This window comes from Calonectris borealis, chromosome 4 (assembly GCF_964195595.1).
Source record: "Calonectris borealis chromosome 4, bCalBor7.hap1.2, whole genome shotgun sequence".
NCBI lineage: Eukaryota > Metazoa > Chordata > Aves > Procellariiformes > Procellariidae > Calonectris > Calonectris borealis.
Genome location: NC_134315.1, coordinates 39,992,953 through 40,005,139, shown reverse-complemented (window position 1 = coordinate 40,005,139; position 12,187 = coordinate 39,992,953).

The following is a 12,187-nucleotide window of genomic DNA, read 5'->3' as shown; positions in this document are numbered from 1 at the left end:
TATTATAGGGATGACGTCTGAGAAAAAGTTGAATGTCGGACGATAGAAGGTCACAGTAGTACAGGAAACTCCAGAGCCTGTGCTTTCAAACTCAACTGCTTTTTGTGAAATGTGCCTTTTGGTTTGTTTTGAATGTTTATAGCAGCCTTTATGCACTGCCTGCGGGCTATTTTAAAATATATTATTGTGACCTTGGTGACCCTTCAGATAATTATTCTGCTTTGGGTTGCACACTTTTTCCTCTGTCTTTTTGAACTCTTCCCTTGTCTATACTTTAAATTTTTTTCTCTCTATTTCCTGAAATATTTTTCTTACTTTGTCAGTAAAGGGCTCCCATCTGATGCCTCCTGCTACACTATGCACTGAAGAAACTCTTCAATGGCAATCTACTGCCTATAGTCTGGGAGATAGGATTTAATCTAAAATTGGTCAGATACTTGTAATTGATTTTTTTTCTTTTACTGAAGATTCTTGCTTTCTTCAGAATGAAAAATAAAATGCAGACTAAATCCTCAGTCAAATGTATTCCAAAATTATCCTTATATAATTTGAGGGATTTATCTTATTTTCTAGATTAGAGCTAGAATGACCAAAAATGCCTGCACAATCAGGAATCTGGGTATTTATTTTGGATGGAGCCATTTGAGATTCATTTAACAGAAAACAAAACAATTTCAGGAGGAAAATGTGGGAAAGATTTCTTTGTTACTCTTCAAGAATGACGTCCTGCCAGTGTAGCAGTTTCCTGGGATTTAACATACGGATTCAGACCATTTGAATAGAGATTTTTTACCTTTTACCATATCCAGTGAATATTATAAGCACAAAAAGTTAAAAGTGATAAACAAGGTTCTTTTCTAGCCTCCTTTTGATAGAGAAAGCTCATTAGCTGCTTGGTTTTGAAAGCTTTGGTAAGCCCAAATCCAGGGGAAGCTCTTTTCTTTGGGACTCTGAATGGGTATGCAGTGTAAACTGTGTATAGTATTTGTAGTAATACACAATGAGCATGCTGGTTTATCAGAATCTGATTTTGTGTCATCTCTGTTGTGTGTGAAAACATAGATTTTTAACTTGAGGTTTTACTTTCAGTGAAGTTAGAACACCTAAAACTTAGCTACTGAGACAGTGTGTGGCATTGCCTTCGTGTTTCTTGGGAGTCTAACCTACCTTCTTACCTCCAAGCCTCCAGGACGTGTCAGTGCAGCGCGGTGCTCTACCAAACAGATCTATCCAAAGCACTCTAGTTTTGTTAGCACTGTGCTTCTCTCAGACCATTTCTGAACAAGGAAATAGCGAAGTGATATTTTAAGAGAGCTATCAGTACCCATCTAGAGCCAGCTTTGGTACCCCTCTATTGAAATGTAGCGGGTGTAGGCATATCATTGCATATGCCCAGACCATTGAGTTCATTTCTGGATATCATTTTACCAGAAAGCTGTTGACAAATTGGAGAAAAGAACAATGGCATTAATTGAGGTTGCAAAAATTGAGAGAAAGTAATTATTTATAGTAGTAAATGGTGTAATAATTATGAGAAATGGAATGAAATTAAGATACAAAATATTTAAATAGAATGTTAGGAAGTGCTCTCTGACAGTGAGATGTATGAAGCTGCAGAGCAGTTTCCAAAGAGAGGTGGTGGGACTCATCGCCTGGAGCATTTGAAACTATACAGAAAAAGAAATGTTAAAAATCTTGGAAAGTGTCTGTGCCTGAACTGGCAGGAGAACGGAGTGACCTTTTCCTTATTTTATTCTGTGAATAATAAAAATGATACTTTTAAAAGACTTTAATATCCATGTCAAAAATTTTACCTATCTTTTCCTGTATTTTGAGGTCTTTTCTTCTTTTTTTAATCAGTATGGAAATGTCACTGAATACATTAAATGACACACTCTTCATCTCATTAAATTCCTGGATGCTTCTCCTTTTTAATAGTATATCTCGCTTATAGTGACCATTAATTGAGTTTTCTTTATCTTTCATAATTTTCTTCTCATGTGCCTTGCCAATAGCTCTTCCATCTCAGAATATTTTCAGTTTTTATGGTTGTTTAGTCTTTCATCTAATGAAGATTACTCTGAGAATTTCATTACTCTGTATGACAGTGTTGAGGTAACTAGTCTGATTGACAAGTTATATAAAAAGCATTTAATTGCTGTTTGTTTAGATTTAGATCTGCAACTGATTCTCACTAAAGCTTTTCAAAGTTTCTGGTCATTCTCTTGTTCTGGTTTATGTTTCCCCAATACCAAAATATAGTCTATGTAAACCTTTGTATTCTGCAATATATATGAAAAATGATTAATTTTTCTGGACTATATCTTTGATGCCACTCACAATTCAAATAGCCTGTAGAAACAGCATTTCCAATGCAGACTTGAAAAATGCCTGCAGATGTGCTCTGTTGTCAGAGCCGTGGTGAAACATCCAGCACTGCAAACTTATTGGCATTAAACACTTTACTAGAAAGAGATCTGTGTTGTAAGCACTCAGTTTAATCATTTGGATCTGCAGGTACAGTTTTCCTGTTTCTACCTCCCTCCATCCCATCTCTGGGCTTTTAAATAAGCAGAGAATATCCCTCCTAGTTCCTTTGAGGACTCTGCCAAGGCACAGGTACTTTCAGCTCCTCCTCAGCCTCTGCAGCTTGGAAAGAATTTTTCTAGGAGTTGTCCGATGCAGTTCTCCTGTGCTTGTAAAGCCAACCTCAGGTTTTCCTTCATTTTTTATGGTTCCTGTCCTTCTTTGATAAGCTCAGTGACTCAACAACTATTTAGCTGAAAAAAAATCTTTTTTTTCCTGCCACTGCTGGAAATTGTATCCTTTCCAACTCTGTATTTGTCTACACACTTGTATTTAACTGACATACTCCACGAGAGGGACTAAATCCATCTTTGCAAGACTTCAGTTTCACCTTGACCACCTGCGTCTCTCTGACTTACCTAGTAGTGATAGTATCCTCAGGACTGTCCTGTGAGAATCTTAAAAAGGTGTGTGAGGTGTTAAACAGAAAAGCTGTCCCATTTGCAGCCTGTCTGACAGTCCTGTTTTGCTGAACATTGCTTTTTGAAGATTTTCGCTGAGCAAGCAGTGCTGGCTACTTTGTCCTTTCTGAACACCTTCCTTTGGCTCTTGCAAGTGATGCAATTCAGTGTAGTCCTTTCTGTCTTTCTCCCTCCCAAATTCTGGCTCTTGCCATGGTTTGCTGCAAAACACGCAGGTGCCTTATATGTTTTTTGGAATTAAATTCTGAGCTCATAATTGTGTCTTTTTAATACAAATGTCCATTTTTGAATTAGTTTGGTTTCCTTTGTGTTGGCCATGGCAAGTCTCTCTTCACATTGTGCAGTCTTCATGGCAGCTCACACTGGACTTCTAAGGACTTGCTCTGAGTCTTCCATTAGAACTGCTCCTACAGGCTTTTCCTTTATTGTACAAGCACCATCTGATTTCTTAATGAAGTAGCTGTAACTCCTTCATTCCTCCTTTGTGCCACTTCATCATCATCATTAATGTTCTTCTACAGCCATCTTTTTTCAAAATACCATCGGATAAGAAAGCAAATCACCTTTATACTTCATTTTCACAGGGAGTGCAGCACTTTCCAGACCATTAACACAGAAGTTCATTGTTAATTTCCTCTGCTGATTTAACTGAAAACTACTAAAACATTAAGTTGCTTCAGAAGCAGCTTCTTTCAGAAATATCTTGGTTTTGGCTATCTATTCACTTCAATTCCAGAATAAAGCCCAGTTAAACTCTTTTTCCAGTTGTTCTGCACATTTTACAAAGTTCTGGCTTTCATAAAAAGTTTAATGCCAATAAGATTGCTGAGCTGGATATTTTATCAGGTTTCTGCTGTTGTACTCTTGATACATGACTTATTGAGAAATCACAGAGCGCTAAGGACTAAGGCAGAGGTCTGCTTCATCAGGGTGCCGAGTTATGCCTAACAGGTCCAAAGCCACGTGAGCTCCTGTTGATTGCAGCACCAAGTCCCACACGCCTCCTGCGAGGATATCTTCATGTGCCCATTCCTCATAGTCAAGCCTGACACTTTGCATCCAAAGGTTCTTCCTTGGTGAAGCAGGCTTTGCCCCTCTTCCCCTGCTGCTCAGAGTAAAATGCAACCAATCAACCCTTTCTTCCTCACCCTCCACTTAACTCATGCCTCTGCATGGGAGTTTTCCTAATCTGCCTTCCTTCCCTTTGGACTCTGCATTATTTAACACATATAGTTTGGATCGACAGATGTGCTATGGATGAAGGGAGACAGTTTTTCTGACGTTACAGCCGCACTGATAATGATGTAATGATCGGTTTTCACCTCCTCAGAGGACTAGGTCATAGAAATGCATATGTTGCAACTTCAAACGGGTATCCAGTGTGACAGAAGACCACAGAGTCTGTTTGCAGGAATAAATATGATCATGAATTTGTCTGGTGGTGCTAGGGTCAACGAAAGAAAGAAGGCTTCCCAAGTTAAGACATTTATTAGGCAGATCCAGGAGTCATAGGAAAGGAGCAAGGTGACAGTGGTTCACAGGTATAACTGAACCTTATGGATGGGTAGACTGAAGCCCAGCCCATCCTATGGCTTAATGTCTACTGCACTTACAGTGTTGCAATTTTCCGGTTGAATTGAATTGTTTCTATTTCATTTCCTCATTTACAGTCATATGTATCTCTTGGAAAGGAAATTTATACTAATGCTTACGCATAGTATAATTTGAGTTCTAACATAACATTTCATTATTGATTTCTGCAAAGAATTATATGTAACCCAACAACAATTATATAGTGTTCTTGATCTTATAAGAAAATCCTTTTAGACTTTTTGAAGAGGAAGAATTTTATATCTTGTGAAACTCTTGATAAAATTTCACTTGACTGAGTTAGGTCTACAAATATATCTTTATGGTAAAGGAAAAAGCTTCTTAATTTCCCTTCATTTTTTCCTTATCTTTCTGGAAAAAAGGTTTAACTCCACCTTTGTTTAGTCAAGCATGTATAAATATGTATTGGCTGGGGTCTTTTTATGTGCTGCATACAACCCCATTTCTTAAACAAGGTAAACACATGTGATGCCTTAGGTGGCAGTATTCATTATACCATTTATCAGATATACAAGATTAAGCAAAGAAAGGAGGTCGGAGTTGTTCTGACTATTTTTTAAACATGTCTTATACTAGCTGCAATAATTTCCTCTGACAAATTAAGTGGAAGTAGATTCTGAAATCCTCCCGGACAGCTACAATAGGCACTGCCAAGCATCAAACCAGAAAAAATATTGTTGTACTTAAGCCACGAAACTTTTCCAACTGACCAGTTTAACCTGAAATTCATGCTATGGCACAAAACAAAGTAAAATATCTGCACTGACTCTGGAGTACAAAGTACAAAGGAATTTGTCTCCATCACTTTGGATTCACACATGATGTATCCACTACCCCAGCCAAATACTTTTTCAAGCTTCTTTGAAACATACAGAAACCTAGTGTTGGAGAAAGTTTTTTTAGCCTTCTGAGAGGCTGAACATGAACTGAAATTTTTTTTTTTTTTTGCACTGACTGCAAAAAAAATACTTGCTGTGTATGCTACAAGACATTTACCTTGTACGTAAACCAAAACCCATAAGGAACCAGTACAGACAAAACTTTTATCTTTTTCAGAAATTAATGATTCTGTTTTCAGGCATTTGGATTCTGGAGGAAGTCTTATTTCAGAAGCATAATCCTGTAGGGCTCAGGAAAATGATCTGAGATTCTCAGAGTATAGCAGGGATAAGTGGAGAGTTATTTTTCAGTGAAAAGTTGAGAAAAGCACAGAGGGAAGGTTGAAAAGGGCAACAAGATCTGAAGCAGGCACCACTTATCCAATTCTGTAGTGCAGTAAATAGTATGCTGTCCCTTTTGTCTTTCCTGTTCTTTGTTATGACATTATACTTCCTAGAATAGCATTAAGTCTTTTTTTTTTAGGACATAGTAACATTTTCATCAGGCAGCTACATGATTTTTTTGTGAGTTAAGATACAGCACTGCTTTCAACCTGAAGAGGTAGATCTACTTTCCTCCTTTGAGGGGAAAGCTGGTATGAAGTGCATTTGACATGGTGCCTGAGAAGTATGAGCAGTAATGGTCACTTATAAAGGGTGCAGTAAGAAATCTATATTACAAATGATGCAATGAATGAACAAATATTAAACAGAAGAACAGAACAAGTCCTGGAACACTGTTTTCCAGAACTTTGCTGATTGTATAAATCAACTATCAAATTCAGTATTGCTTTTCTATATTAAGTGATAGACAAATTGTCAAATGACCTGTCAAAAAACTAGATTTTTTTAAAATGATGTTTGACTTAGGAAAAAAAAAAAAAAGGCAATTTGTTGTTGTTATCATATGGACATCAGTCTTGTTTCGTCCTGGACTGATTATTGCAAGAATTTCAGCAGGGGAAAAAAAAGTCCACCTCCTCTGTCTTTGGCACAGCATTTGCAGTAGTCAGTCAGGTATACAAGCAAGTATGCTCAAATACAAGCTATTTATGGAAAAACAACAAAAAAAGAGCATTTGTACACAACTGCATTATAAATCTTCTTTAATTTACAACCAGCTGCTTCAAATCTTGTTTGTGAGTGCTTTACCATGCACCTGGACCTTGACATCTAGGTGCTTATTGAGTAATTTGAATTTTCATCTCTTAAAACCTTTACTGTGAAGAACTACACACACTAATCCTTCACATTCTTAAAAAGAAACTTTTCAAACTGGAGAAATGCCTGGTGTTTTGGAAGCCAGAAATCATCAACCTAGAAAAGAGTCCTTTAAAATGTTCAGCATAGAAGCATGTTCTACCTTAAGTGTGCTGCTGATAAAAGAACTCTGTATCTCTAGAGATACAAAGCTGAAAAAAATGATGTTGTACATCAGAGAGATAAAAGATCACTGTGCTGAAAATAATCATCAAACTATTACTTTTTTAAGCTTGAAACTGGAGTTTTATTCTAAAGTTTCCACTGTTTCTTCATTTTTTCCCATATATTTTCATAAAATAATACCATTTCCTTAGAAACAATCAAAAGTATCTGAAGAATATAGGAATATAAGTTTTTAAGAGAAGCAAACTCTACTTCAAAGGTTTGTTCATTTAAGGTTAAATTCTCTAAAAAATCAGTCCCTTAAACCAACAATATTTTCCTCTTTTAAAAGATAAAAAGAGAACGTTTTTAATATGCTGAGTGTACAAAAAGGCAAGCTGGCATTTTAAAAACTGCAGAACAGTCTCCCAGGCACACAGTTAGTCTGAATGGAAATGTTAGTTGCTATCCTGATATAAATAAAAGATACAGTTAATTTGTTGTTTAAATTACTGGAAATGTCACTGTCAGGGGCAGTCTGAATAATTCCAGGTTTGACTGGCAGGGCATTAATGATGAGCACTCAGGCATTTAAATCAAAGGATTGTTATTCTTTATTATACTCTTCCTGAATGCAGCTTACATCCACATTCCACTCCTAACCACGATTTGCTTATTATTGGCCAACTTTGTATTGATAGAAGGTATTTATCATAATCATATCTTCTTGACTTAAATGATTTATATAATAACCTCTCTTAAGAAAGAAGAGTAGAAAAAGAGCTACTTTTAGAAGATAACAATTGTTCTGTTAACAGTGTCAGTTTTTATTAAAACATTAGCACACATTCTGTAAAGTGAAATAGTGATCAGTAAGACTTCATTTCCACTGTGGAATCTGGTAGCAAGTTTCAAGCTATTAGGTAACTCTCATGGGTTGCTACTATTCCAGCAGGATCTGCTCAAAAAAACTTTTCTCTGAAACATCCTTCTCCTGTCCCCATGGTATGCATTGATTGCAAGGAAACGCACCCTACACCTGTTATCTGCTGAGTGGAACTTCTCAGGGCCTCACAGACCCCAGCAAGATTTCATATGGGAGAGGACTGTCCCAGCAAGCACCTAGATAAACCCTATCAGTATTGGCTCTGTTAGATCCACATGGCTAGGGGCTGTGGAGGCACAAAATCTGTGCACATGTGTCTTGGTCTATAATGGCCTTGAATCATTTTCCCAAGTTATACACCAAATTGTATTCTGTTTTCAATGGGGATGAATAATACAACCAGTGAAAACAGACAGTAAGGCACTCAATCTGAATTTACTGTAGAGGATAGAAGTAATATAAACCATCATTACCTTGAGTAACACAGTGACTGCCTTCTGTGAATTAAGTTGCAGAAATAGAAGTTTCTGCACTGAAGACTGAAATATGAAAACAGCAATAGAATCAAGAAAATATATGATTTATTTTTAAAGGGTTTATGATGGCATTATATCATACTGATTGTTTTCTTAGCACAGACCACATTGTGATGCTGTACTGTTTTTCAGAGAATGACTTGCATTCTTTTTCTCTCTGTTTAGCTCAGCACCTTAGTAGTATGAGTAATAAGTGCAAAAGATTTTTTGAAGAAACTGCATTCATGTTTCCTATCTATACTTGGTAGAAACACTTTACTTTTATTCCTTATTTCTCACAAACTAATTCCAAGCACTTCAGTGAAGCGTGGCAGCAGCACTTGAGTTTACAACAAACCATTTACCTGGTAGGAGGGAACAAAATTCTCATCCAAGATTTACAGCTCATCTCAGAATATTGAACTGGTTCTTAATAAAAAGTCAAACTAGGCATGTCCTTAGCACTGATGGTGTATTAAAAAGAATCTCTTAATCCCTGCAACCAAGGCTGGGCAAACCATCTAAAAATAGTATTCACACATTGGATTCTCCATCCAATTAACAACTCTGAAAAATGCTGAGACTGCTAAGGAGAAAAAAGGATCCTCAATGTTAGATAGAGCTACTTGAATGGCATGTTGGGAAGTGGTAAATTTCAGCCTTCCTTTTGTTTACAAATAATCTGTGAATCAATGCAAATTTTAGAGAGTTTGTCTTGCTAAGTAGTTTAAAAGAACATTTTTTTCCCTATAGATTCTTTTGATCAAGAGCTGAGATACCACAATGAAAGGCCTATTATGGAATTATGGAGGAAGTAAATAGTTGCTTGTCTGACTATATTTTGTAGCCAGTAGAGCCTGGAATTCATTATTTGTGTTGTGTAATTAGTCACACAATATTGGTTCTGCACCTAAACATTATGTAAATAAATGTGAGGACTGCAGGAAGGAGTCCTTGACACTTATACAGCCTAACGGCTAGGAGCATTTCAGTGTTTCAGAGAGCGCAGAAGTGAATTACACTGCCGACTTTTTTACCTTTTCCTGTTGTTTTTTTTTTCCCCAAGGAAAAAATAGTATTTGCTTATCCATGATGACTCGGCACGTAAAAACTGAATTCCCTTTCCATTCTAGAGAGAAGGATCTATAAACTATCTTGTCTGAGCTGGCGGTTTACAAAATGTATACTCCATTTTCTCTTGTCACATTCACATAAAGTAATTGCATTTATATGAATACAGCACTAATTGCCAAGGGTTTGGTCACTTGTCTTTGTCTCTCTTGTTGGATTAATTGCCTGAATGCCAGGGTTCCCACTAGAGGGTTTAGAGTGTTGCTGTGTCTATATGCTGAACATTGTTTCGTCTGTTTACCTAACATACAAACTGAATCTGTTGCTCCCGTTTAATGTCATTCTGTTGTAGGTTACTTTTCCCATTCATTCCCTTGATATGTATTGTGGAGTGAATAATCCCATATAGTAAAATGCAGCATTCAAAATTATTTTTGCTCATGTGCCATTTGCCTTACTGCTGTATTTTTCTGCATAAATGGTATGAGAAGTATTTTTATAAACACACTGTTGGACCTTCCTACAATTTATTGCAGATAATCAACAGCTGATAGGCATGGGGAAAGTGTAAGTTCATTCTTGATGAAGGATTTTGACATCTGGGGAAAAATCTCTAAACCTGAAATTCTCTGTGAGAGAGAGCAAATTTTAGGAAACAGGAGTCTGGATACTCAGAAGGAGCTGTGAGTAGAACTGCAAAATCAACAAAGGTAGACAGATATGCCTAGGTATGCACTGTAGCTCCTCTTACTAGAACAGAACTCCAGCCTCACATGGTTTCATCTATCTACATTAAATGAAGAAAGGTAAGAACCTTTTCTCAGCCTGTATCACTGATGATTATTTCAAGCGTAGCTGAAACAGGACATGCTGGACACGTTTTTTCTTTCTTAAAAGGGGCCAAGAAAAACCAGCACCAAGTTGTTCACATAACAGAAATTAGGCCATGAACTCTTTGGCTTTGAAAGAATTATACCTTAGATCAGAGCATTCCCAAAAATCGAGCAGTCTGGGTAAATTTTCAGCATGTTTTCTGTGCTTTTCACATTGCAGACATTACCTGGAATTGGAGGCTACAGGTAGTTTCTGATAGGAGAACAACCTGATTATGAAATAGAATATGTCTGATATAACCCTGGTGACTGCCCAAGGATGTACCACATCCTGTTTCCTTGAACACAGGAGGCATTCAGCAGCAAGGAATAGTTAACTTGCTTACAGTTCCAGATCTCCCTTTCCTCAGTGCTACACCCAAAATAAGCATTTATCACAAGTCCTTCTGTTACTACTGCCATTATGAATCAGATAAATTGATATATATGCCATCCTAAACTCAGGCATTTTATGTTAACCTGGTATACCTTGGCCCGATTTTAAAAAATGCTGGGTATCTATAGGTTCCCTTGACTTAAGGAAGATTTGTGTCTGAAGACTTTGGAAAACTAGGCTTCTAAAACTTCACAAGCATGCAAAATACTCATTTTTATTTTCTAAAATTCATAACCATGTCCTACCTATTCCGTTCTTAGAAATATTATCAACAATTTTTGTGAATGCAACAAGATGAAGATATATTGCAAATATTCACTCCTACTGACTGTGACTGAGTAACACATTCACTAAATATACTATGCTCCTTGAATCTGTCCCTGTATGATACAGTCTCCACTGTTTTTATTAATTTTATTACTCTTTGAGCATTTTCCATTTTTCAACATTTTCTTGGAAGTACAAACTTCCAAAGAAATAGCCACAGTGTTCTAAGCACGGTCACAACACACTGAAGCAAGAGAAGCTATAACTGCTTTACTCCTACTGAGGAAACTCCTTGATAGACATTAGTCATTTTGATTTAGAATTTGTGTTCAACTGGTAACTCAGCAGTACCCTGGAGTCTTTGGCATAATCACCAGTCTGAGCATGGAAACCCCTTTTATTTTCATTCTTTGTTCATTCATGAACAATAGTATTGTTGGTCATATTAAAATGTAAATAATTTTCTTGAATTTTGGGTAATAAGTATTTCATAATCATCATATGATACAAATGTATTATATGTATTGAGTATCTTTCCCAAATGCATAACAGAAATATTTAATGAATATTTCTTTTCTTCTCCAGTGTCATTGAAATAAACAACATTTTTATCTAGCTGCTAGGCAATATCGTTGCTAGGATCCTTTTTGATCCATATTTTGCTTGAAAAAAAGCCTTTATTTTCAGTCTTAGATCTGCTAATCATAGATTTTTCCACATGTAGTATTTTCCTTTTCCTATTCCTTATGAATGTTCCATGATTCCTAACATCATGTGAGTATTCATTGTTATTAGGTTAGCTATTAACTAATAACTTTCCTTTTTCTTACCCTTTAATTGATAGTTATTTTTTTAAATCAATGACACCACCTTTCTTGATTATGTCTGTTCCACTTTTTTACTAATAGTCAGTAGTTTTTTTCTTAAAATTTGTCTTAGACAAATTGTGAGGGCCATATTTTTAGTAACATTCACATTTTTCTGCTTAAAATTTTCTCCTTCTTGATTTGAACAAAATTATTTTGGGCTTTTGTGTAGTATCCATGTAGTAGTATATAGTATTGTATTAATTTGATCCCATTTACATACAACAGACACAATCAAATCATAATCGCATGTTCCCCTGTGGAAGTGATAACCAGTTAGTTACTACATTTAGTTTGGTAAGCAAAATATATTTATCTTAATCTCATGAGGCCTCTTCTGTCTTTCTTATACTACCTTTTGTAACAGCGTATAACCACTGATTTTAATATTTCAGTAATTTTAGTATTTCTGTAATTCTAATCAAGACAAATGTATACTGACAAATGAGCA